The following is a 26,173-nucleotide window of genomic DNA, read 5'->3' on the forward strand; positions in this document are numbered from 1 at the left end:
AAATAGCTGTGAAAAGAAGAGAAGTGAAAGGCAAAGGAGAAAAGGAAAGATACACCTATTTAAATGCAGAGGTCCAAAGAATAGCAAGGAGAGATAAGAAAGCCTTCCTCAGTGATCAATGCAAAGAAATAGAGGAAAACAACAGAATGGGAAAGACTAGAGATCTCTTCAAGAAAATTAGAGATACCAAGGGAATATTTCATGCAAAGATTGGCTCAATAAAGGACAGAAATTGTATGGACCTAACAGAAGCAGAAGATATTAAGAAGAGGTGGCAAGAATACACAGAAGAAGTGTACAAAAAAGATCTTCACTCCCGGGGTCCAGCCCCGGTGGATCCAGGGAATTCGAAGGGGAGACGGCTTTGGCGATCAGGATATGATAGAATTAAAGATATAAAGAGTGGTTATATAAGGATAGCTCAGTGAGAAAATTTAGTGAAGAAAAGAGGCTGAATAATTCAGCCAGAAGGTGAGAGAAAGAACGACATGGGGAGACCAAGCTTCAGTGAACAAGGCCCGCACTTTATTTTCCAAAGTAGTTTTTATGCCTTAAGTTATGCATAGAGGATAATGGGGGAAGGGGTAGAGTCATGAAGTAAGCCAGGCTTTCTTCCTGCAGACTTATCATATGCAAAAGTTTAGGTGATTTGCATCATCTTCTGGCCCGGAGGCCTGTTAACATTTTAAGACCCTTTCTTCAGAAAACTTATTTTTCTCTAAAGGTGATTAGTCAGGTGCCACCCTCCAAAAGCATTAGATAAAGTTGCATTCCTACAGGGCAAAGGTGTGGTGGGCTATAACAAGAAAAAGAATTAACTCAAGGGTCCAAGGTTACAAACATTAAAGCTACTACTTACACCAATTATATTAATCAATACACTGCCAGGGACACAGCAGGTAAGGGATATGGAGATTTAGTAGCAAACATTGGCCCAACAAGTGAAAAACCCTTCACCAATACAATTTCTAATCAATCTTTCAACTGCTCAAAGGAATCTATATTTAGACAGTTTAGAACATCTCATGCCTCTCACAGTTGGGAGGCTCTGAACAATCACATGGCCGGAAAAACCTATTCAGGCAGGCTAGAGGACTTCCAAAGGAGTTTGTAGGTTGAAACACTATCACACCCAGGAACTTTATTAACTGGAGCTGTAAGTTAACTCTTTTTTCAGAGAGAGGTAGTGGGGGACAGCCCCCTGTAAAGTCAGAGGTATAGGTGAGAGCACAAAGCAGAAAGTAGGCAGACTCTGGTTTTGGGGGTAGATGCTCGAGAATTTCCAGGGGGACTCCTGAGGCTTGATCCCGCCTTTGCGTATGCCAAGCCTCCTTCCTCATGACCTTTGCCACGGGCGGAGTTCCTCACGCTGGCTCCTGGCAGTGATAGAATTCCAGTTGAGCTATTCCAGATCCTGAAAGATGATGCTGTGAAAGTGTTGCACTCAATATGCAATATGCCGGGAGATGGCTCCCGGCATCTCCCCCTTTTTTATTTCTTAAAACAGCCAGATGCAGCTCAGTCGCGAGTTTCTGAATGTTCTGCTGAAGAATCCTGACAATACAAGGAAGAATGATTATGAGAAGCAAAATTAAAGCACCAACAGATTAGACAGAATGTTTTTTCCTGAAATGAAGTTAGAGAAAGTGTGAAAAAAGTCATTAGCTGCTCCAGCAGCGGTAAAATCCAGTTGAGAGTGTTCCAGGGTCTGTATTTGATTATGAAGTTTCCCTAAGTCCAGGCCAATGTCAGAGCTGTTCCAAACACCTGAGATATGATTTTTGATTTTTTCCCGTTCATAATCTGTCTCATTCACCTTCAAACATGTCACGCATATCCACCGGTAATCAGTGTGGCAAGACAGAACCATTTTCACTTTTAAAGCCTGTAACTCAGTCCCAATATGCATTATTGCCTCTTCCAAGGCATCTACCCTCATCTCCAAATTTCTATCTATAGCTTCCTGTGTTGCTAGAGTTAGAGAAACATTTTTAGACATGGTATCAACATATTGGGCAGTATGCACTTGTTGAGTCAATGATATTGCTGCCACAGTAACAGAAGTAATTGTGGTTATTAAAGCTGCTATTTCCAGGATAAGCAAGCCCACAAACCGTCGTGATCGCATTAAATCTTGTAGCAGGAAGAAAGCCTGGCTTACTGCACTTCACGACCAAGATAATCATGATGGTGTGATCACTCACACTCACCTAGAGCCAGACATCCTGGAATGTGAAGTCAGGTGGGCCTTAGGAATCATCACTACGAACAAAGCTAGTGGAGGTGATGGAATTCCAATTGAGCTATTTCAAATCCTGGAAGATGATGCTGTGAAACTGCTGTGCTCAATATGCCAGCAAATTTGGAAAACTCACCAGTGGCCACAGGACTGGAAAAGGTCAGTTTTCATCCCAGTCCCAAAGGCAATGCCAAAGAATATTCAAACTACCGCACAATTGCACTCATCTCACACGCTAGTAAAGTAATGCTCAAAATTCTCCAAGCCAGGCTTCAGCAGTTCATGAACCGTGAACTTACAGATGTTCAAGCTGGTTTTAGAAAAGGCAGAGGAACCAGAGATCGAATTGCCAACATCTGCTGGATCACTGAAAAAACAAGAGCATTCCAGAAAAACATCTATTTCTGGTTTATTGACTATGCCAAAGCCTTTGACTGTGTTGATCGCAATAAACTGTGGAAAATTCTGAAAGAGCTGGGAATACCAGACCACCTGACCTGCCTCTTGAGAAACCTATATGCAGATCAGGAAGCAACAGTTAGAACTGGACATGGAACAGCACACTGTTTCCAAATAGGAAAAGGAGTACGTCAAGGCTGAATATTGTCACCCTGCTTATTTAACTTCTATACAGAGTTCATCATGAGAAATGCTGGGCTGGATGAAGGACAAGCTGGAATCAAGATTGCCAGGAAAAATAGCGATACCCTCAGATATCCAGATGACACCACCCTTATGGCAGAAATTGAAGAACTAAAGAGCCTCTTGATGAAAGTGAAAGAGGAGAGTGAAACAGTTGACTTAAAGCTCAACATTCAGAAAATGAAGATCATGGCATCTGGTCCCATCACTTCATGGGAAATAGATGGGGAAACAGTGGCTGACTTTATTTTTTTGGGCTCCAAAATCACTGCAGATAGTGACTGCAGCCATGAAATTAAAAGATGCTTGCTCCTTGGAAGGAAAGTTATGACCAACCTAGACAGCATATTAAAAAGCAGAGACATTACTTTGCCAACAAAGGTCCGTCTAGTTAAGGCTGTGGTTTTTCTGGTAGTCTTATGGATGTGAGAGTTGGACTATAAAGAAAGCTGAGTGCCGAAGAATTGATGCTTTTGAACTGTAGTGTTGGAGAAGACTCTTGAGAGTCCCTTGGACTGCAAGGAGATCCAACCAGTCCATCCTAAAGATCATTGTTTATTGGAAGGACTGATGTTGAAGCTGAAACTCCAGTACTTTGGCCACCTGATGCAAATAGCTGACTCATTTGAAAAGACCCTGATGCTGGGAAAGATTGAGGGCAGGAGTGGAAGGGGATGACAGATGAGATGGTTGGATGGCATCACCAACACAATGGACATGGGTTTGGGTGGTCTCCGGGAGTTGGTGATAGACAGGGAAGCCTGACTGACGTACTGCGGTTCATGGGGTCGTATAGAGTCAGACATGACTAAACGACTGATCTGAACCTAATGATATTTCTAAAGCGTTTAGCACATTCCGAGTAGCTATTATTATCATCCTTAATGCACTTTGTTAAAGCAAAAACCTTGAAGCATATTCATAACAAAATTAGGGATAACTTGCCCCAGTCCTTGTTATAAATGATCATAGAGTTGAGATTGAGGAATCTGTGACTTTTCTTCATTGACTCCATTGTAGTTTTTCAGGAACTGTTTGCAGTGCCATTTAATACGGATTGGTGTAATAATAGAGATTTTTTTTGGTGGCGGGGGGGGGGCTTGTTGAATTGGGTTCCTAGACTCAATTCCAGTGTACATATATGGAGGCTTCCCCACATCAACAAGCAGTTCTTGATGCTAGGAGGGTATCCACAAATTCAACTCAGTTCTGACAGTACCTGTCCAGATAGAATCAGATTCCATAGACAAAGGGCTCAGTTGCACAAGTTTGCCCTCCACTTCAGAGGCCAGTCACACAAGTTGTTATCTGTGCTTTTGACCAGCTACAGATTGGAGGTTCTGTTGACCCCTCCAATTCAGGATGCCAGCTGCAAGTCTAGGTTGCAGCCCATACTTCTGATCAATTGGCTGTAAATCAGAGGTTCCCACAACTCCCTCTTGGGGTTCAATTAGCTTGTTAGAAGAGCTCACAGAACTCAGGAAAACCTGTTTACTCACTAGATTACCAACTTATTATAAAAGGATATTAAAGGATATACATCAACAGTCAGACAAGATACATGGGTTGAGGTCCTACAAAGGGACTTCTGTTGTCATGGCTGATGAAGCTGAGCATGGGGGCATGTGGAAGTGTTCTGGTTCCCCAACATGGAAGATCTCTGAAAAAGATCCAAAAAGCTGTCCTTTGGAGTTGTTTATGGAGGCTTCATTACATGGTTATGATTAACTAAATCACTGGCCAGTGGTGATCGATTCAACTTCCAGCACAGGGTGGGACTGAAAGTTAGTTTTCCTAACACAGCCCCCACCTTTGTGTAGACCCCAAAAGTCACCTTCCCTGGAGTGGTTTTCAGAAACTGAGGGTGAGAGACCAAATTCCATTCCATTGTTCAGGAGATTCTAAGAGATTTGGAAACTGTGAGCAGGAACTGTGGATGAGGACCAAATGTATATGTATTTCCTATAAGTCATGACATTTCTGTGTAGTGAGGTTTCACTGTCATTGTGGCTCATATGTATTTTTTTTTTACCGCACCATGCAGCATGGAGGATCTTAGTTCCCTGGACCAGCGATCCAAATCATGCCCCCTGCAGTGCAAGTGCTGATTCATAACTCCTGGACCACCAGGGAACTCCTGTTGTTCATATTTTAATAATTAGGTTACTTTCAAAAATGAAAGTTTTAGTTGAAGCAGACAAATGTTAAAACTGTCATTCATGCCCCTTTATCCACTGCCTCCCTCTGTAAGAACACCTTTCACTTCTATATATGTCTTTGCAATTTGGCATTTGTGTTAGTCTCTTAGGGTTGCTATAGCAAAGTATCGTAAGCTGGGAGACTTCAAACAACAGATATTTATTGTCCCATAGTTCTGGGGGCCAGAAGTCCAAAATCAATGAGCAAGCCTGATTCCTTGTGAAGATTGTGAGAGAGAATCTGTTCCTTGTCTCTCTCTTATTTTCTGGTAGCCCCAAGCATTCCTTGGCTCGTAGAGGCATCACTTCAGTCCCCCATCTTCACATGGTGGTCTTCTTGTGTGCTTGTCTTTACAAGGCCCTCTGCTTTGATAAGGACACTAGTTGTATTGGATATGAGGCCCAGCCTATCCCAGTATGACCTCACCTTAATGAGTTGCATCTTCAGCAACTGCATTTACAAGTAAGGTCACGTTCTGAGGAAGGGGTAGGTATTAGGTTGTCAACTTGTCTTTTTAGGGAGAACACAGTAATACCCACAAGAACATTCACCTAAAAATCAGAAATAAATGAATTGGTATTAAAAACAAGTGCTCTTCTTCAAGCATTATTGTTCTATAGTAGGGAAAAACAGAGCAAAGGAATAATAAGTGGAGCTGAGTCAGTCAGAAAAGGTCCTCCTGATAGGGAGGATCCAGTTTTAGAAAAAGCAAGAATGTTTCAAGCTAGAGAACAACCTGTTGTCTAGTTTCTGGAATAATTCAGAAAGCTGGATGTATTGGAAGAACCAAAGGAGGACCAGTGTAATTGTTGAGCAGTGGCATAGGGGGAGATGGTATCTAGGGCCAAACCATGCAGGGACTAGCTGGCGTAATGATGAGTTCACTTCTTTCCTTTAGGGGCTCTGGGGAGCCTGTGAAGAATTTTAAGCAGGGGAGACATATTCAGATTTACATATTATGGAGATCACTCCTGCTGCTATATGTCACATGGATTGAGAGAACTGGACTGGTATTGGGACCAAGACCAGTTTCTATTATTTCAGTAGAGACAGTGAGAGTGGAGGCTTAGACTAGTGTAATGGAGGTGGAGAGAAATGGGGAAATTCAAGATAAGTTTTGGGGAAAGAGCTGAGAAGATTTGCTGGGTTAGCTAAAGAGTAGGGAAGGAGGAATGCTCTGCTGATGGCTTGAGTAACTCAGTGTAATTGACTGAGATGGGGAATTTAGGACTAGGAGTTGAGGTCAGATTTAACTGCCAGGTTCAGTTTGGGATATGTTAAATGCCTGGGGTGATAACTAACTAGAGGATTTAAGTAGCCCACTGATGTCTGAGTTTTGAACTTAGGTCTGGAAATGTATTTGAGAGAATGGTCAGAGGAGCAGTAACATTTCAAGGTCTCAGAGAGGAGAGGAGCCTGGAGAAGATCTCGGAAAGGAAAAGTGCAGTAATAGACAGCTGGAGAGAGGCAGACAAGGATGAGCAGGTTCTTCAGCTCTGTTGAGTGCTTCTAAGAAGTTGAGTGTGATCGAAGGGATATGAAGAAAAGGAGAGAAATGTATTCAGTGGATCTGACCTCTGCTATTTTAACTGAGGGGTGAGTGCAAAGTCTTTCAGTTCTATTCAGTTCAGTCACTCAGTCATGTCCGACTCTTTGCGACCCCATGGACTGCAGCATGCCATGCTTCCCAGTCCATCACCAACTTCCAGAGCTTGCTCAAACTCATGTCTATCAAGTCGGTGATGCCATCCAACCACCTCATCCTCTGTTGCCCCCTTCTCTTCCTGTCTTCAGTCTCTCTGAGCATCAGGGTCTTTTCCAATGAGTCAGTTCTTCACATCAGATGGCCAAAGTATTGGAGCTTCAGCATCAGTCTTTCCAATGATATTCAGGACTGATTTCCTTTAGGATTGGTTGGTTGGATCTCCTTGCAGTCCAAGGGACTCTCAAGAGTCTTATCCCACATCACAGTTCAAAAGCATCAATTCTTTGGCACTCAGCCTTCTTTATGGTCCAACTCTCACATCCATACATGACTACTGGAAAAACCATAGCTTTGACTAGACCGACCTTTGTTGGCAAAGTAATGTCTCTGCTTTTGAATATGCTGTCTAGGTTGGTCATACCTTTTCTTCCAAGGAGCAAGTGTCTTTTAATTTCATGGCTGTGGACATCGTCTGCAGTGATTTTGGAGCCCAAGAAAATAAAGTTTGTCACTATTTCCATTGTTTTCCCATCTATTTGCCATGAAATGCTGAGACTGATGCCATGATCTTCATTTTTTGAATGTTGAGTTTTAAGCCAGATTTTTTACTCTCCTCTTTCACTTTCATCAGAGGCTGTTTAGTTCCTGTTCACTTTCTGCCAAAAGGGTGGTGTCATCTGCATATCTGAGGTTATTACTATTTCTCCTGGCAATCTTGATTCCAGCTTGTGCTTCCTCCAGCCCAGCGTTTCTCATGATGTACTCTACATATAAGTTAAATAAGCAAGGTGACAATATACAGCCTTGACGTATTCCTTTCCCAATTTGGAACCAGTCCATTGTTCCATGTCTGGTTCTAACTGTTGCTTCTTGATCTGCATACAGATTTCTCAGGAGGGAGGTAAGGTGATCTGGTATTCCCATCTCTTGAAGAATTTTCCACAGTTTACTGTGATCCACACAATCAAAGGCTTTGGCATAGTCAATAAAGCAGAAGTAGATGTTTTTCTGGAACTCTCTTGCTTTTCCAATGATGGAACGAATGTTGACAATTTGATATCTGGTTCCTCTGCCTTTTCTAAATCTGGAAGTTCTCAGTTTGTGTACTGTTGAAGCCTAGCTTGGAGAATTTTGAGCATATCTTTGCTAGTGTGTGAGATGAGTACAATTTTGTAACAGTTTGAACATTCTTTGGCATTGCCTTTCTTTGGGATTGGAATGAAAACTGATCTTTTCCAGTCCTGTGGCCACTGCTGAGTTTTCCAAATTTGCTGGCATATTGAGTGCAGCAATTTCACAGCATCATCTTTTAGGATTTGAAATTGCTCAACTGGAATTCCATCACCTCCACTAACTTTGTTGGTAATGATGCTTCCTAATGCCCACTTGACTTTGCATTCCAGGATGTCTGGCTCTAGGTGAGTGATCACACCATCATGGTTATCTGGGTCATTAAGATCTTTTTTTGTGTAGTTGTTCTGTATATTCTTCCTAATATCCTATATTCTTGCTTAATATCTTCTGCTTCTGTTAGGTCCCTACCATTTCTGTCCCCATCTTTGCATGAAGTGTTCCATTGGTAGCTCTTATTTGCTTGAAGAGATCTCTAGTCTTTCCCATTCTATTGTTTTCCTTTATTTGCATTGATCACTGAGCAAGGCTTTCTTATGTCTCCTTGCAATTCTTTGGAACTCTGCATTTAGATGAACATATAAATTTCCTTTTCTCTTTTGCCTTTCACTTCTTTCTAAGCTATTTGTAAGGCCTCCTCAGACAACCATTTTGCCTTTTTGCATTTCTTTTTCTTGGGGATGGTTTTGATCACCGACTCCTGTACAATATTAGGAACCTTTATTCTAAAGTCTTCTTTAGAATAGATTGAAGAGAGAATGGGAGGTGGGGAATTGGATCAGCAGAGTAAACATACCAGCCCTATGCTGGGGGCAGATACTATCTTCCAAGGCCATAGACTATATAGATATCCTGAGAAAAGATAGCTGAGAACAAAGGCCGCCAGTGCTTCTGCTCAGTAAGATATGCAGAAACTCAGACTCATGGAAAATTGTCTCTGGCTAGGAGCCACTCCCAAGTGGCACTGGTGGTAAAGAACCCGCTTGCCAGTGCAGAAGATCTAAGGAATGCGGTTTGATCCCTGGATCGGGAAGATCCCCTGAAGAAGGGGCAACCCACTCCAGTATTCTTGCCTGGAGAATCCCATGGACAGAGGAGCCTAGTAGCTACAGTCCATGGGGTCACAAAGAGTCAGACATGACTGAAGTGACTTAGCACGCATGGCAAGAGCCACTCCTCATGTCTATAGCATATTCCAGTGAATTTTCCTCTGAGTATGCCACTCTCTCAGCCAGGCTGGTTAATCTACTGACAGGCTGGGACTAAATCAGTTCTGTTCATCTCAGATAGCATTTCATTAGGACTACTGTCAGTAAGACTCCAAGCAGCAGGATTAGGGGAACCTGCTGTATCGACCTCCACCATACCACCAGGGTTCTGAGCAAATCCCAGAAACCAACCATGGGCCTTGAAAAACCAGGGCCCTTTCTCTTTAAGTTTCTGTATTGATCTTCCCTCTGGGTACAAGACATCAATCCAGGTGCAGCAGCTTGTATTAGCCTTGGCAGAGACTTTACCCTGGGCAAAAGGCAGGAGTCTAGAGTCTGCCACCCATAGCCACTCTGGCCAGTGAGTGACCCTTGCTAACCTGCAGGATGACGTGGTGTTACTTATCGCTTTAGCTTAAGCTGGGGATGGATTTCAAACCACCCTTTCTGATTGGATGGCTCACTGTGGGGGAAACTGTCCATAGGGTCTACTTAAGATAGTTAACCCTCCTAGAAGCTTTCCTGAGTTCCCTAGAGCTCTTTTGGAGAGATTGCTACCTCTAATCTAGTTGCTGGTCATCTGAGATCTTACTCATGTGTGTTCTTAGACCTGTTTTTTGGGAGAGAGGCAAGTGGTGTGCATGTGCACGCATACACACATACACATTCATGCATACAACCAGTCACAGGCCTGGAGGTGCATTTGGTATCCCTGGAAAAAAATTTCTTTACAGTTTGCAACTGGTACTCACGTGGTTCGGAACACATAGGTTATCAGGGCCTCCAGTATGACCCTTGACCTGCTCAACCCAAATGTATCACTTGGGTTCACATTATTGCATTTAGGCCTTGTTTTTGGAGGCACTGCATGAGGGCCGGCAGTCAGTCTGTCTTGTTTGTTTAGGTTGCTTGCTGAGTGTCATTGTCTGTTACATGACATGCTGAGCAGTGGCTGTGGAAATGGGGTGGAGAAGATGTCTGGAGGTGTGGACAGATGTCTTGTATGAGAAGTACAGGAGCTGGGACAGATGTTCTAAGACACTTGTTTTCTTGGTAACAGTGATCACATTGGGGTCAGAGCCATCTGTCAGGGGTGGCAAATTCAGGAGTCAATTAAATTTGAAGTGCTTATACCAATTTTGGGGAAGCTTGTCAGGGTGTTTTGCTTCACGTGAACTGCTCCGGGGCAGTTTGGAAAGATGAAAGATTGTTAGGGAATGATCCTTCCCACTCGTATCTCCTGGGGTACAAGTTGTTCTGTTCTTCAATGATGAGGTTAATTCCCTCCCTTCACCTCCACAAAAATCTGTGTGTCACATTCCAAGCCCGTGGACACTGCTGGGTTTGAGCTTAGCCAAACCATCCGTGAACTAAGTCCAGGCATTTAGGGCAACCTCGGTGAACAGAGTGTCCTGCTGAGTCAGTAGCTGTGTCAAGGAGGTGAGGAGCCCCAAACACAAAGGAGTGCCTCCGAATGGAGGCTGTCTCCCTTTGCTAGAGGCTGTAGTTTGCAAAATCATCAGCCACAGAGACTGGTACCTCAACGAGGTCGTTGGGTTGTGGGAACCAAAGTTAGACATGTAGGGCAGCTTGTTGGACCACTTTTGATGCAGTCAATTGATTTGGGCACCACTCAGGATGCTGCCTTGTAGGTTAAAAGACCATGTAGAGTGTCCATGTGAGGACTGTATCAATCAGGGTTCAACTGGAGAAGCAGCAGAACCAGTAGGGACAAAATACACAGACACACACACATACACACGGAATTGACTTACTCCATGGTGGGGACTGGATAAGCAGGTTGGAAATCCAGAGGCCAGCAGTCAGGAAGGGCCCATGAGGAGCAGACTGGACCCCACAGACACCAACCAAGGCTCGTGGTCCCAGGCAGCGGTCAGGAGGGAGGACCCAGGGGGAGGGAGAGCAAGCGCAGGCCTCACTGTAGTTTGGACTCTTTGAGCTCAGGGATGCCTATGTCCTGTGCTGTGCTTAGTTGCTCAGTTGTGTCCAACTCTTTGCAACTCCATGGACCGTAGCCCACCAGGCTTCTCAGTCCATGGGATTCTTCAGGCAAGAATACTGGAATGGGTTGCCATGCCCTCCTCCAGGGGATCTTCCCAACCCATGGATCCAACCCAGGTCTCCTGCATTGCAGGCAGATTCTTTACTGCCTGAGCCACCAGGGAAGTCCTCCTAAAGGGCTTCTAACTGATTAAGTCAGGCCCTCCCAGGAAAATCTCCCTTTTGATTAATTTAAGGCCAGCTGATTATGGACTTTAATTATGTCTACAAAATGAATATGCTACAAAATGATCACTGCCCCCTTCTTCCTCTGACATTCTGGAGAGAATATCCCTTGTGCATTCTGGGGACTGTAGCTCAGCTTGGCCACGATGAGCCACCCCAGGCATATACTGTCTCCAGTACCCAAAGAGTGTAGCAAGGTGCTAGGCTTTCTCTTTGGTGGTGGGAGGCTGAGGAGGCAGCTGTTGTTCCTTGATCACCAAAGGGCTTGGGCATTGTGAATCCACCCACATAATCCCAGGAAACTTTACTTGTTGAGTAGGGCCCTGGATTTGGCTGGCAGAGGTGTGGTAACAGCACAGGCAGGACCGTGGAGACTGAGGTGTCTGATTTGCCAGCCAACAGGACATCTTTTATATATTGAAAACTTTGAACATCAATGGGTAGGGCAATTACATGTTGTCTTGACCCACTCACTGATGATACACAGCAGGGGAGCTTCTCTCACTAGCATTTATCTATAGCTCTTCCTCATGGGGAAGAATCTCCTCTGGCACTGTGGATGGGGAAGTATTAAGGATATACAAGCATCATTTGTACAATCAGATGCAGAAACAACAGCAGTACTTTGAATTGGCCTGAAGCACCCATCTGCTACATCGTGTTAGTTTTCCTCTCCCATTGTGAATCTTGTCCAGATTCTGTTAGCTGAATCTGAGTACCTCTTCCTGCACAGGGCCAAGTAGCACAGTGACGTGGGTGCCTGTATCCACAGAGCCACAGATATTTGAGTCCCTCCTTTCCTTGGAGTTCTCCAGTATGCTTGGGTATGTCAGGTCTTCGGTCTCTCTTGGGAGCAGAGAGGCCTCAGGCCACCCCTGATGATTCTCCTAAAAGCAGAGGTCAGGGTAGAAGGCACAGGGCAGGATCAGGGTTACAAAGGGATAGAGGAGCTTTGTGCCAGTAAGCGTGTGTATGTGTGTGTGTGTGTGTGCGCTAAGTCGCTTCAGTCGTGTCCAACTCTCTGTGACCTCATGGACACAGGCTTCTCTGTCCTACCAGGCTTCTCTGTCCATGGGATTCTCCAGGCAAGAATACTGGAGTGGGTTGCCATGCCCTCCTCCAGGGGATCTTCCCGACCCAGGGACTGAACCTGTTTCTCTTACGTCTCCTGCACTGGCAGGCAAGTTCTTTACCACTAGCGCCACCTGGGAAGCCCCACTTATCTTTAGTTTCATATGGCTTGGTGACTAAACATGGCTCAACTTAATGAATTTTTCAGTTATCCAAAAGCTCTGCATCCTCACTGATGACATAATCTGTTTCAGCTCTGAGGACTCTACTCAATAGCTGCAGCCACTTTGCTTCCCATCTGGAGTCAGGGGCTTGTGCTTCACTGCCTCAGTAATATCCCTTCCTCCTCCCACTCAAGGGAGAGTGAGCAACAACAAAAGGTGGGCAGGTTGTTTCAGTCCTACCTTTTGCTGCTTGTCCTCTAAGGTTAATTAGCCCTAACACCCCCACACCCATCACTTGGAGAAGAACCTTTGTTACTGGATCCCAGGGAATCTTCTTGTGTACCCTAAACCCATGGGACCCTTGTCTTTTCTGTTCCAGAAAGCCATGTTTCTGCCAGCATCCCATCCTTGTCACCTAACTGTGAAGAGTCTTGAGATTTTACCCAACTTGGAAGCTAGCAAGTCAGCCTGTCAGTTTCCTGGATGCTGGCAGAAGACATGGGACTCCTGGTTCTGAGACAAGGGACTGTATATCAGCACAGTCAACAGCATGAGCTCCCTGTCTGTGTCATTTCCTTTTGTCCCATGAGTCCACAGCTGTAGAACCCTGAATTTAGGTAATCCAAATATTGCAATATTTTTTAGTCCCATGAGTCCACAGCTGTAGAACCCTGAATTTAGGTAATCCAAATATTGCAATATTTTTAAAGAACTATTGCGAGCCTACCCAACCTTAGCCCAGAGGGAATCATTGTTTTTGTTATACTAGATAGGAAACACGGAGAGGGCAATGGCACCCCACTCCAGTACTTTTGCCTGGAAAATCCCATGGACGGAGGAGCCTGGTAGGCTGCAGTCCATGGGATCGCTGAAGTCAGACACGACTGAGTGACTTCACTTTCCCTTTTCACTTTCATGCATTGGAGAAGGAAATGGCAACCCACTCCAGTGTTCTTGCCTGGAGAATCCCAGGGACGGCGGAGCCTGGTTGGCTGCTGTCTCTGGGGTCGCACAGAGTTGGACACGACTGAAGTGATGCAGCAGCAGCAGCAGCGGCAGACAGGAAACACAACCGCCCTCTATTCTGGAGGGGGAGAATATCTATCTTCCTGGACTGTTTGCTCTGTACACATCCTTGAAAAGAGTATTTGAGAGCTAGAGCAGCCAGTGCCTCTGCTCACAAGGTGTGCAGAAGTGTGAGAGCACCATGAAGTATCTCCAACACACTGTGTAAGGATTGACATTCTCACTGATGATTGTGTATCAAGAAAAATCGAATTGGTATTCCATGTACCTTGTTACAAACAGGAAGGACGGCGTGAAATATTTTTACCAAATGGTTAACTCTTAAACCCTTTGGAAAACTCAACTGTCCAGAATAGATAGTTCTCTGAGAGTTTTGTTTTCGTCCTTGAGCAGAGAAACCAGATTATGATTTTGTGTATTTGCCCCAAATCAAAGGTCATAAAGGCAGGTCTGTGGAATTGTAGGTGTTGATTTGTCAGTGAGTGATACACTCAGGGTAAACAGCAAGAGTTTACTTATTAGAATTGACCATGACTCTTTCTCTGAAAAGGCTAGCTGCTAATGTCATCTTACAGTGAAGCAGTTACAGTATGAGAATTATTTGCATAATCATCTGATTTAGCTAATATTTGTTGTTTAGTCTCTAAACTAAACTATGTCTGACTTTATCGACCCCATGGACTGTAGCCTGCCAGGCTCTTCTGTTCATGGGATTTCCCAGGCAAAAATAGTGGAATGGGTTACCATTTCTTTCTCCAGGGGATCTTCGCCTCCCAAGGATTGAACCCATGTCTCCTGTATTGGCAGGCAGATTCTTTACCACTGAGCCATAAGGGAAGCCTTAATTTAGCTAATTATTTGTCTTACACCTTTTGTGTTATTTTAAACATCTGGAGATTTTATTTTTCTGACCTATCTAAAAAATGGCTGAGGTCAAAGACTTTAAAGTCTTTCATAAGTTAATACATTGAAAATCTCTTTTTCAAAAGTTTTCTGTCACTGAAAGATGAATGAACTGATTTTTCTAATATAGTAGTGTTTTGATTTGAATTATACAACTAAACATTTGGAAGAAAAAGGCTAGGAGGTTTTCACATGTTTATCTGATTCTCTCATGGACCTATTCTAAAAAGTTTTCGCTTATGATCTTAAAAATTATACTTTTGAAAATATTTAAAGCAAATTTCTGGTAACTTTTTTCTTTTTATTATAATGACTAGTTTTTGGTATTTCATTTTTACCAAGGTCTATTTTTAAAATAAAATTTTGTTCTTTATTTATGAGTTTAAAAATAATTACACTTTTAAAGTAGGCTGGAATAGATTAGAATGGAATTAACATTTTAGGCATAGTCTAAAATAATTGCCTTGATTATAATTTGTCATTCTTATCAACTTCAGTTAAATTGGAATTTTATATAAACTTACTAATTTGCCAAGGTTATGTTCTCTTTAAAAGGTGAACATTTCTCATTCACCTATTTAGCAGTGTGCTAGGTGTTCAGTATTTTTAAGAATAGTATAAAGAATGTAGGTCAGTTGTAGTGAGGTGAATGAACCCAGAGCCTGTTAAACACAGTGAGGTTAAGTCAGAAAGTAAAAAGCAAATATCATATATTAAAGCATATACTCATGAACCTACTTACAGGGAAGGAATGGAGATGCAGATGTAGAGAACGGACATAGGGGCATAGCAGAGGAAGGAGAGTATAGGATGAATGGAGAAAATAGCATTTACATGTATACACTTTGTTGTTGTTCAGTCGCTAAGTCGTGTCTGACTCATTGTGACCCCATGGACTGCAGCACGCCAGTCTCCTCTGTCCTTGGCTGTCTCCCAGAGTTTGCTCCGATTCATGGCGATTGAGTCAGTGATGCTGTCTAACCATCTCTTCCTCTGCTGCCCCCTTTTCCTTTTGCCTTTAGTCTTTCCCAGCATCAGGGTCTTTTTCAATGAGTCAGCTCTTCCCATCAGGTGGCCAAAGTATTGGAGTTTCAGCTTCAGCATCAGTCCTTCCAATAAATATTCAGGACTGATTTCCTTTAGGATTGACTGGTTTGATCTCTTAGAAGTCCAGGGGACTCTCAGGAGTCTTTTCCAGCACCACAATTTGAAAGCATCAATTCTTACACGTACCATATATACACTATCATGTGTAAAATAGATAACTAGTGGGAAGCCATTATATAACACAGGGAGTCCAGCCGGGAGCTCTGTGACCTCCTGGAGGGGTGCGATGGAACCGGGGAGGGGAACACTGGAGGGAGGGTGTGTGTATATAATTATGACTGATTCAAGTTGTTTAGAAGAAACCAACACAACATTGTAAAGCAGTTATTCTCCAATTAAAAAAAAAAAGGCAAAAACATTAAAGGAAAAAAGAATGTAGGTTTTCTCCCCTCTCTTTGGCCTCAAACAACTTTTTCTAGGGGTAAAATCACATATTTGGGTGATATTTAGTAGTACATGTGTTTATTTTCTTCAGAATCATTGTCAAACTCGCTTGCATATTGAGTAATTTTCATCTTAGCAGTACTCTTCTTTTTCCTACTTTTATGCCAGTTTAGTTTCCTCATATAAAAGAACAATAAACTGTATTTCTTCTTTTTATTGATTTGTTTCAAAAGGAAGGCAAATTAACTCTTTGCTGTGTTTTATTAGTTCCTAAATCTAGAGGAAAATTAAGCATTTAGTGTAATACATGTTTTTTGTATGTGCTTAGAACATTAGTTTTTTGAAAGCTGTACCTTTTTCATATGGGTAAGACAAGTTTTAAAGCAAACTTGGTATTATGACAATTTTGTTTTTACAATACTTAAATTTAGGGGGTAGATATAACTACAAAATATTTTAGTTTTTCAAAGTGATTCACCTTAGGAATCTGTTAAATTTCAAGTTATGTACACCCTTTCTCCTTCCTGGTGATTATAAAATCTGAATGCTAACTGCCTGAATGGTGAGTGCTTTTCTACACTTAAAACTTCTGATTCTTTACATGTATGTGTATGGCTGAGTCCCTTCACCTGAAATTATCACAACATTGTTAATCGGCTATACGCCAGTACAGAATAAAAAGTTTTTTTAAAAAAGCTTTTAACTCTCAAGGACATTTGGATTCTCTTCCATTCTCTGACAAAAAGTGAAGAGTGTGCTTTCTTCATATACTGCAAAGCACGTGAAAGTGAAAGTTGCTCAGTCGTGTCCAGCTCTTTGCGACACCGTGGACTGTATAGTCCATGGAATTCTCCAGGCCAGAATACTGGAGTGGGTAGCCTATCCTTTCTCCAGTGGATCTTCTCCACCCAGGAATCGAACCGGGGTCTCCTGCATTGCAGGTGGATTCTTTACCAATTGAGTTATCAGGGAAACCCGGAAAACACATATACTTTTTTTTTTTAATTGTAATGCAGTCAATCCTTGTTATTCACAGACTGTGTATTTGTGATTTGCCTATTCACTAAAATTTACTTGCAACCCCCAAAGCAATACCCAGGTACTTTCTTGGTCATTCTCCAGTCTGCAGGGCTGTGACACATTTGAATCAACAAAATTCACATTGCCACCTGAGGTGAAATGAGGCAACTTACTGCCTTCTTGTTTCAGTTCATATTGTAAACAGGTGTCCACATTGTGCTTCGTTTAATGCCATGCTTTTCACATTTTCATGGTTGTTTGTTGGTGATGTCACTTTAAAATGGCCCCCAAATATCTTGCTGTCTGCGTGTGCCTTAGAAAACATGTGTGTTTTGCAAACTTTGTTCAGGCATCTTCTAATACTCCTGGCTGTGAGTTTAAAATTTATGAATCAGCAGTGTACAGTATATATCCAATAAGGTGTCTTTAAACAGAAATGCACATAAAACAAGGTTATGTATTTACCAGTTAATGAACATTGTGACTAGAGGAAACAGGTGTCCCAGAACCTGACTCTATATTTCCCCTGGAGCACTGGTCTAGTATTCGTGAGTTCAGTGTTTGAGACCACTTTACAGACAGCATCCACTGCAAGTAACTAGAATCAGCTGTAGTTATTTTATTTTATTTTGTTGAACTGATAGAGATCATCAGTCAAGTATTTTAGGCATATGTGTGTTTGGTGTTTATGTTAATGCTGGGCTGTGCACTTTCATCTCAGCTCAGTGCCCTAGCTAGTTTACAACTCATCAGCTCAGAGCTTTGCCTCAGGGAGAGGCATCAGCTCTGGCATGAGAGCCATTGGATGGTTAGGGAACCTGGCTGGCAGCTTGGCTTGGCTTTCCCTGACCACTCCATCCTGATTTTCCACCTTCCCTTTTCGCGCTGCTGCAGTCTGGGCCATGAAACGCAGCTCCGACCTGACCTGTGACACTGGTCCAGGAGGGGAGGATATTGGACTGCATCGGTTCTTGGCTCTGATGGTGCAGGGACGTGGGATGTGGGAGCTCCTCGTGAGGGCCTTCCTCTGTGGGTTTTGTGCTTGCTTTGTTTGTTTGTTTTTTAAGAGTTTTGCTTGGCTATGGTCATGGGTTTTTCTTCATTATCCCAAACCAGCTAGGTAAGGTACCAGCCAGAACAGGTTTCTAAGGCAGAGAAGTTTAAAGACCTTCTTAAGCCCTGAAGTGAAGTGAAGTTGCTCAGTCATGTCTGACTCTTTGCGACCCCATGGACAGTAGCCTACTAGGCTCCGCCGTCCGTGGGATTTTCCAGGCAAGAATACTGGAGTGGGCTGCCATTTCCTTCTCCAGGGGATTTTCCCAACCCAGGGATCGAAACTGGTCTCCTGCATTGCAGACAAACGCTTTAGCGTCTGAGCCACCAGGGAAGCCTTCCTAAGCCCTAGGCACTGTTACTTTTCAAATCCCCTCCCTACATTGTAGAAAATGGTCTTGTATCCTGTATTAAATCTAAGATTTATAAGTAGAGTTGAATTGCTGTTGAAACGTTATTTGTGTTGTAGTTACTTAAATGTTAAATTTGATTTTTTTAAAATTTCATGTTCTAGAGCAGAAAGTTTTTTCTTCAGATCTCAAGCATTTTCATAGACCCTGGAAAAAACTCATAGGTACCTGAGTGCTTCTCTAGTGGCTCTGCGGTAGAGAATCCTCCTGTAGTGCAGGAGATGTGGGTTTGATCCCTGGGTCAGGAAGATCCCCTGGAGGAGGAAATGGCAACCCGCTCCAGGAGTCTTGCCTGGAGAATCCCATGGACAGAGGAGCTTGGTAGGCTACAGTCCATGGGGCTGCAAAGAGTCAGACACAACTGAGCGACTAAACAACAATAACCATGTCTGTAGTGCTGGACTGTGTCAGGAATTCAGGTGTTCCTCAGCATTGCAGTTATCCAGACACTGATGGGGGCTCGGACGTGCCTCATGACACATATGTTGCTTTGGTACAAAAACAAGCCATAACAGATGACTGCAGTATGACGTGGTCAGATGCTGTGGGTGGACAGAGGGCCTTTAGCTGAGTTGGGGCAGAGGAGAAAGTATTGTGATGCTGTCCTGGAGCATGGTGCCAGGCTGGGTTTTGGAGGCTTGCCTTTGTAGTAAGGTGAAGAGTGGAGAGACAAAGGGAGTTTGGAGAAAAGCTGGGGGTGGAAAGGTATGGCAGGGGCTTGGGAACGGCGTGATGTGTGTGGAAAATTATGGGCTGACATTACTGCTGGTGTAATATGTACAAAGTGGGTTGTGGTGGTGACAAATACCATCAGAGGAGCAGGGAGGGGCTGAGTATGGAAGGCCTTTTGTGCTTCTTAGACAAGTGTAAACTCGTCTTGGGCGTGTGACCTGTTTCTAGTGCTTCTTGACTGCTGAGTAATACTTTCTGGATTTATCAATAGTTGGTATCCTTCAATACATATCAGTAATATAACTAAGTTTCTGACCCTCTCTGTCCTTTCCAGTATTTGCTAAGTTCTGTTTTGTTTGCCTTTGCTCAGTAAGCTCTTTTTTCTTAAAGGAAATAGAAATACCTTAGTTTAAAAATAACTTTTTGTTGATGTGTACCACATACCTCAGAAAAGTGAAAATGTAAGTATACAGAGAAATTAGCCTAATTTCAAAACACATACTCATTCTTAAAACATCAAGAAATATTAAAAATTTATAAAACAAGTAACAGTCTCTGGGATTTCTACCATTCATAGCTACTGTGAACATTTTGGTCAATGCTGCTCTGAACCTGTCTCTGATCTTATGCAGACACCATACACCCATGGTTTTCTAACTTATTTTTTCATTCACTAGTATTTCATCAGATCAGATCAGATCAGTCACTCAGTCGTATCTGACTCTTTGTGACCCCATGAATTATAGCACGCCAGGCCTCCCTGTCCATCACCAATTCCCGGAGTTCACTCAGACTCATGTCCATCGAGTCAGTGATGCCATCCAGCCATCTCATCCTCTGGCGTCCCCTTCTCCTCTTGCCCCCAATCCCTCCCAGCATCAGAGTCTTTTCCAATGAGTCAACTCTTCACATGAGGTGGCCAAAGTACTGGAGTTTCAGCTTCAGCATCATTCCTTCCAAAGAAATCCCAGGGCTGATCTCCTTCAGAATGGACTGGTTGGATCTTGTTGCAGTCCAAGGGACTCTCAAGAGTCTTCTCCAACACCACAGTTCAAAAGCATCAATTCTTTGGCGCTCAGCCTTCTTCACAGTCCAACTCTCACATCCATACATGACCACAGGAAAAACCATAGCCTTGACTACACGGACCTTTGTTGGCAAAGTAATGTCTCTGCTTTTGAATATGTTATCTAGGTTGATCATAACTGTCCTTCCAAGGAGTAAGCATTTTTTAATTTCATGGCTGCAGTCACCATCTGCAGTGATTTTGGAGCCCAGAAAAATAAAGTCTGACACTGTTTCCACTGTTTCCCCATCTATTTGCCATGAAGTGGTGGGACTGGATGCCATGATCTTCGTTTTCTGAATGTTGAGCTTTAAGCCAACTTTTTCACTCTCCACTTTCACCTTCATCAAGAGGCTTTTGAGTTCCTCTTCACTTTCTGCCATAAGGGTGGTGTCATCTGCATATCTGAGGTTATTGATATTTCTCCCGACAATCTTGATTCCAGCTTGTGTTTCTTCCAGTCCAGCGTTTCTCATGATGTACTCTGCATATAAGTTAAATAAACAGGGTGACAATATACAGCCTTGACGTACTCCTTTTCCTATTTGGAACCAATCTGTTGTTCCATGTCCAGTTCTAACTGTTGCTTCCTGACCTGCATACAGATTTCTCAAGAGGCAGATCAGGTGGTCTGGTATTCCCATCTGTTTCAGAATTTTCCACAGTTTATTGTGATCCACACAGTCAAAGGCTTTGGCATAGTCAATAAAGCAGAAATAGATGTTTCTCTGGAACTCTCTTGCTTTTTCCATGATTCAGCAGATGTTGGCAATTTGATCTCTGGTTCCTCTGCCTTTTCTGAAACCAGCTTGCACATCACGAAGTTCACGGTTCACATATTGCTGAAGCCTGGCTTGGAGAATTTTGAGCATTACTTTACTAACGTGTGAGATGAGTGCAATTGTGCGGTAGTTTGAGCATTCTTTGGCATTGCCTTTCTTTGGGATTGGAATAGCCATCTTTTAAAGTTAATATCTGTGGATTCATTTCACCCTTTAATGGCTGCAAGGGATTTCATTTTATGGCATGACATAATTTACTTCACTGATGAACTCAATTGATTCAATTGATGAATTCAGTTACTTCATTGAATTCTAATTTTTATAAACTATTAGAAGCACATCAGTGGAAAAAATCTTCCTTGAATGTACATTTTTGTACATTTATCTTTTCTTAAAATGATTTTATTATTAAAAAACTTCAAGCATCTAAAAACTGTGTAGTATGATAAGGTCCCATGTACATTCAGCTTCAGCAGTTACCAGTGTTCTACTTTTTTTTTCAATCTACACATCCATAATTGTTTTTCCTCTGTCAAGAATATTTGAAAGCAAGTACCAGTCATAGTATCATTTTACCTATATACCTCAGTCTTTTAAGTTAGACTCACGAGCATAATAATATTAAATAAACAGAATTGATATTGATTCCTAATATCTTCTAGTATTACGCAGATTAAGATCCATGCATGATCTAAACATTAGCTGATATATCTCTTTTAAGTCTCTTAGTTTATAACCTTCCTCCCCTTCTATGTATTGCATGCTAATTATTTGTTGAAGAAAACAAGTCATTTATTCAGTAGAGTTTCCACAGTCTACTGATGACCTCCTTATGGTGTCATTTAACTTGTTCTTGCAGACACTGTCATAACCCCTAAACTGGGAGTTAGATCCAGAGGCTTAATTCGTTTGTTAAGTTGGATTCATTTGTTAAGTTGGATTACTAAGTTTAGCCCCTGAAGTATCCATTCTAAAGTTTCCCATCAATCTTTTACCTAATGGTTTTGTCACCCCTTTATGATCACTGCCTACTTTCTTTTTTTTTTTTTTCTGAAAACATCAAACATTTATTATCTCACTCCTGTGGGTCAGGAATTCAGGCTTGCCCTAGCTGGATGCCTCTGGTTCGAGGCCTTTCACAGAGTTGCAGTCAAGCTGGTGGTTGGAGAAGGCGGTTTAATATGAAGCCCTGATTGGAAGGGCTCCCCTTACAAGCTCCTGTATGTGGTTGCTGGGGGAGGCTTCAGCTCTTCAAGCAGGTTGATGATGGACTGAGGGCCTGGCTCCTTGGGGACTGCTGTTCCCACCTGGTTCCTCACCCTCACCCCCTGCATAAGTTACCCTAGAGACAGTGAGAGAACGACACCAAGACAGTGCCATAATCTTTTTATAATGTAATCTCACAAGTCACATCCCACAATTCTGCCCTATTCTAAATACCTGCCTGCCAGTCTTTAGCTGGATGTTATGTAGCTACTAAGTAAAAAGTAAAAGTAAAAAGTCACTCAGTCATGTCCAACTCTTTGCAACCCCGCGGACTATAGCCTATCAGGCTCCTCCGTCCATGGGATTCTCCAGGTAAGGATACTGGAGTGGGTTGCTATTTCCTTCTCCAGGGGAGAAGTTACTGCTGCTGCTAAGTCACTCCAGTGTGTCTGACTCTGTGCGACCCCATAGACGGCAGCCCACCAGGCTCCCCCGTCCCTGGGATTCTCCAGGCAAGAACACTGGAGTGGGTTGCCAATTCCTTCTCCAATGCATGAAAGTGAAAAGTGAAAGTGAAGTCACTCAGTCGTGTCTGACTCTTAGTGACCCCATGGACTGCAGCCTACCAGGCTCCTCCATCCATGGGATTTTCCAGGCAAGAGTACTGGAGTGGGCTGCCATTGCCTTCTCCAATGCCTACTTTCATTACTTCATTAGGGTTTCCAAAATGATGGCCTTTAGCAACTTTTTATTTTAAGCTAATTGCAGAGTCACATGCAGTTATAAGAAATAATACCAGTGATCCTTTCTGCCCCTCATCCAGCTTTCCCCAAGGGTGACATCCTGTGTCATGGTGGTCTTATATTAATCACATCTAGGGAATTGATGTTGATACAATCCATGGACCATATTCACATGTCACTAGTTTTACATCTTCTTCTGTAGGCTTGTGTGCATGTGCATGTGTATTTGGTTTTAGGCAATTTTATCACATATGTAGATAAGTGTGGATAACATCATGGTCAAGAATTAGAAACTTGCCATCACAAGGATCTCTTTTGTTACCCTTTTATAGCCAGAGCTACCTCCTTCCCTCCTTGCTAACCCCAGGGACACTAATTATTCTCCGTTTCTATACTTTTGTCATTACAAGAATGACATACAGGACTCCCCTGGTTGTCTAATGGTTAAGAATCCATCTTCTGATGCAGAGGGCATGGATTTGATCCCTGGTCTGGGAAGATTTCACATGCCATAGGGCAACTAAGCCCAGGTGCCCTACCGCCCATGCTCTGCAACAAGAGACACCACTGCAGTGAGTAGCTGTGCACTGCTACTAGAGAGTAGTCCCTGCTTGCCACAGCTAGGGAAGGCCCATGTGCAGCAGTGAAGATCCAGAACAGCCGAAAATAAACAAGTAAAAGTCTACTGTTAAAAAAGAATGATGTATAATGGAACTACGCAGTATGTAACCTTCTGAGATTGATTTTTCTTTTCAATTTAATTCCCTTAAGATCTATCAAAATTGTTATGTGTATCAGTAGTTTTTTCTTTTTTATTCCCCAGTGTTTCATGATATGAATATACCACACTTGGTTTAACCACTCACATGTTGAAGGATGTTTGGGTTGTTTCCAGTTTGGGGTATTAAACATGGATATACTATGAGCATTTATATATAGGTTTTTTGTGTGAACATAAGTTTTCATTTCTCTGCCATAAATGCTCAAGAGTGCATTTGCTAGGTCTATGATAAGCATGTGTTTTGTAAGAAATTATCATATTTTTTTCTAGAGTGGCTGTACCATTTTGCATTTCCATCAGTAGTGAGTGAAAGATTAGTTTCTCTATACCCTCACCAGTATTTGGTGTTATCATTGTTTTTATTTTAGCCATTTTGATATTTATGTAAATCATAATTTTTAAATTTTGTCATTCCTTCAGGGCTTTTTAGCTGTCATTCTTCTTTAAAGAAAAAACTTTTCATCAGCTATTTGGTAATCTTAAAATACAAACTGTATAAGAATCTGATTATTTTTCTCATTTTCAATGCCCCGTTCCCTACCTTGGTAAGCCAGTTTTCAGGAAAACAAATAAGTGCTCCTTTAGCTTCCCAAGTGACTAATCGACTTAAATCATTATAATCTCATGGATTTTTAAATATTTGATGTGATTGTCTTCTCCGGGTAAATTAGTAGAATGAAAATTGTCATGTCAAAAGGTAGGCAAATTAAAAATTTTGATATTGGTTATCCCACTCCTCTCCAGAAAGTCTATCATTTAATGTTCTTGACAAGAGTATGTAAAATATTTATTTTTCTATATCCTTGCCAACACTGGTGTGGCCAGTTTTTAATTTAAATATATTTACCAATCTTTGGCTAATCAGTATCTTACTATTTCTATTTTTCAGTTCTATAGTTACCAGTAATATTGACTTAAAGATTTAGCCTATTGCTCATTGATTACCTTTATCCATGTTTCTATAAAGACATTTGTCTTCTCTTATAATTTGTTTTTTTTTTGCTATATCTGTCAACCTTTTCCTTGGTGGTTGCTGATTTTTATTTGCTTAGAAAGGTCTTTTCTACCTTAAGATTATAAAAGTTTATACCTATTTTTTGATGCCTTCCTGTGATTTTACAGTTTAGTTTAAATATTTGTTCTACATATAGTTTATTTTGTATAAGACATGAAGTAAGGATCCAGAATTACCTTTTTCTAAATGTCTGACCAGTTTTCCTAATGCCATTGATTAAGGTGTCTTTTCCCCACAAATGTGAAATGCCATTTTTATACTAAATTCTTGAATCTTGAGTCTTTTCGGAGTTTTCTATTCTCTTCTACTGATTTGTCAGTCTTCAGTGTCACATACGGAGAAGGTAATGGCACCCCACTCCAGTACTCTTGCCTGGAAAATCCCATGGACGGAGGAGCCTGGTGGGCTGCAGTCCATGGGGTCGCTAAGAGTCGGACACGACTGAGCGAATTCACTTTCACTTTTCACTTTCATGCATTGGAGAAGGAAATGGCAACCCACTCCAGTGTTCTTGCCTGGAGAATCCCAGGGTCAGGGGAGCCTGGTGGGCTGCTGTCTCTGGGGTCGCACAGAGTCGGACGCGACTGAAGCGACTTAGCAGCAGCAGCAGCAGCAGTGTCAGCTAATTTATGGTACTGCTGGTCTCTCTGTCTCTCTCTCTCTTTTCTTTTATTTTTCTTTTATGACTTTGCTAAGTTCACAAGCATTTTCTTCTAGATTAGAAATACTTGTTTTAAGTCCAGACCACCCTGTTACATTTTGATGGGGATTTTATTTAATTTATAGATTAATTTAGGGAGAATTATTTCTTTACAACTCTGAGCTTTCATAGTTAAGAACATGGTCTATCATTTCATTTATTCACACCTTTTTTCTTGTTTTTGAATATGTTTTGTTAATTTACCTCTAAATTTTTGCTTTTGCTTTCTCTGTCCCTTCATTTGAAGGATACCTTTTAAACTTGATCAGATTCATTTTTTAAAAGTAGGTCAAACCTTCTGGGAAAACATCACACTTATAATTTGTAATACTTGCATTCCAAGCTGTCTCTTCAGTATGTCTGGCTCCCTAAACTAACAACATAGATTTCCCACAGTCCTTGAGACAAATTAAATAATGGCCTCATTCTAATAGTAGCTAATATGGCTTAGTTACTGAGTATAAATTACTACAAATTTCTGATGAAGATGACAATACATTGTTAATCAAATTAGACAGTAATGCACATTTGGAGTTTTAAATTGAAAACTTCAGCTATTTAAGTACAGCATATGGGGCAGCTTTTTTTAAAGTGGAAAAAAAAGCCTACAGTTATAAAAGTTTCATAAGGCATACATGTGCTAGCTTGCTTGGCCTCTTTCGTTAGTCCATTTACATAATTTATTTCATTGCACCTGGG

At 42.1% G+C, this 26,173-nt stretch overlaps 1 protein-coding gene across 16 annotated transcripts in view; it reads left to right on the forward strand.

The window, feature by feature from the left end:
- C2H2orf76 (chromosome 2 C2orf76 homolog) overlaps positions 1–26,173 on the forward strand; it is a 105,350-nt gene that overhangs the window by 35,210 nt on the left and 43,967 nt on the right. The window contains exon 3 of one of the 16 annotated variants that reach the window (XM_086349847.1): positions 22,574–22,607. The exons of 14 other annotated variants lie outside the window; for them this stretch is intronic. The gene's annotated coding sequence lies outside the window, so the exon portion shown is untranslated. Of the gene's footprint in view, positions 1–12,696; positions 12,823–22,573; positions 22,608–26,173 lie in introns of all 16 variants that reach the window. One more of the 16 variants, XM_086349866.1, reaches the window with a different exon arrangement.

The sequence above is a fragment of the Bos grunniens genome, chromosome 2 (assembly GCF_055505025.1).
Source record: "Bos grunniens cultivar Pamir isolate PY7600 chromosome 2, Bosgru_T2T1.0, whole genome shotgun sequence".
NCBI lineage: Eukaryota > Metazoa > Chordata > Mammalia > Artiodactyla > Bovidae > Bos > Bos grunniens.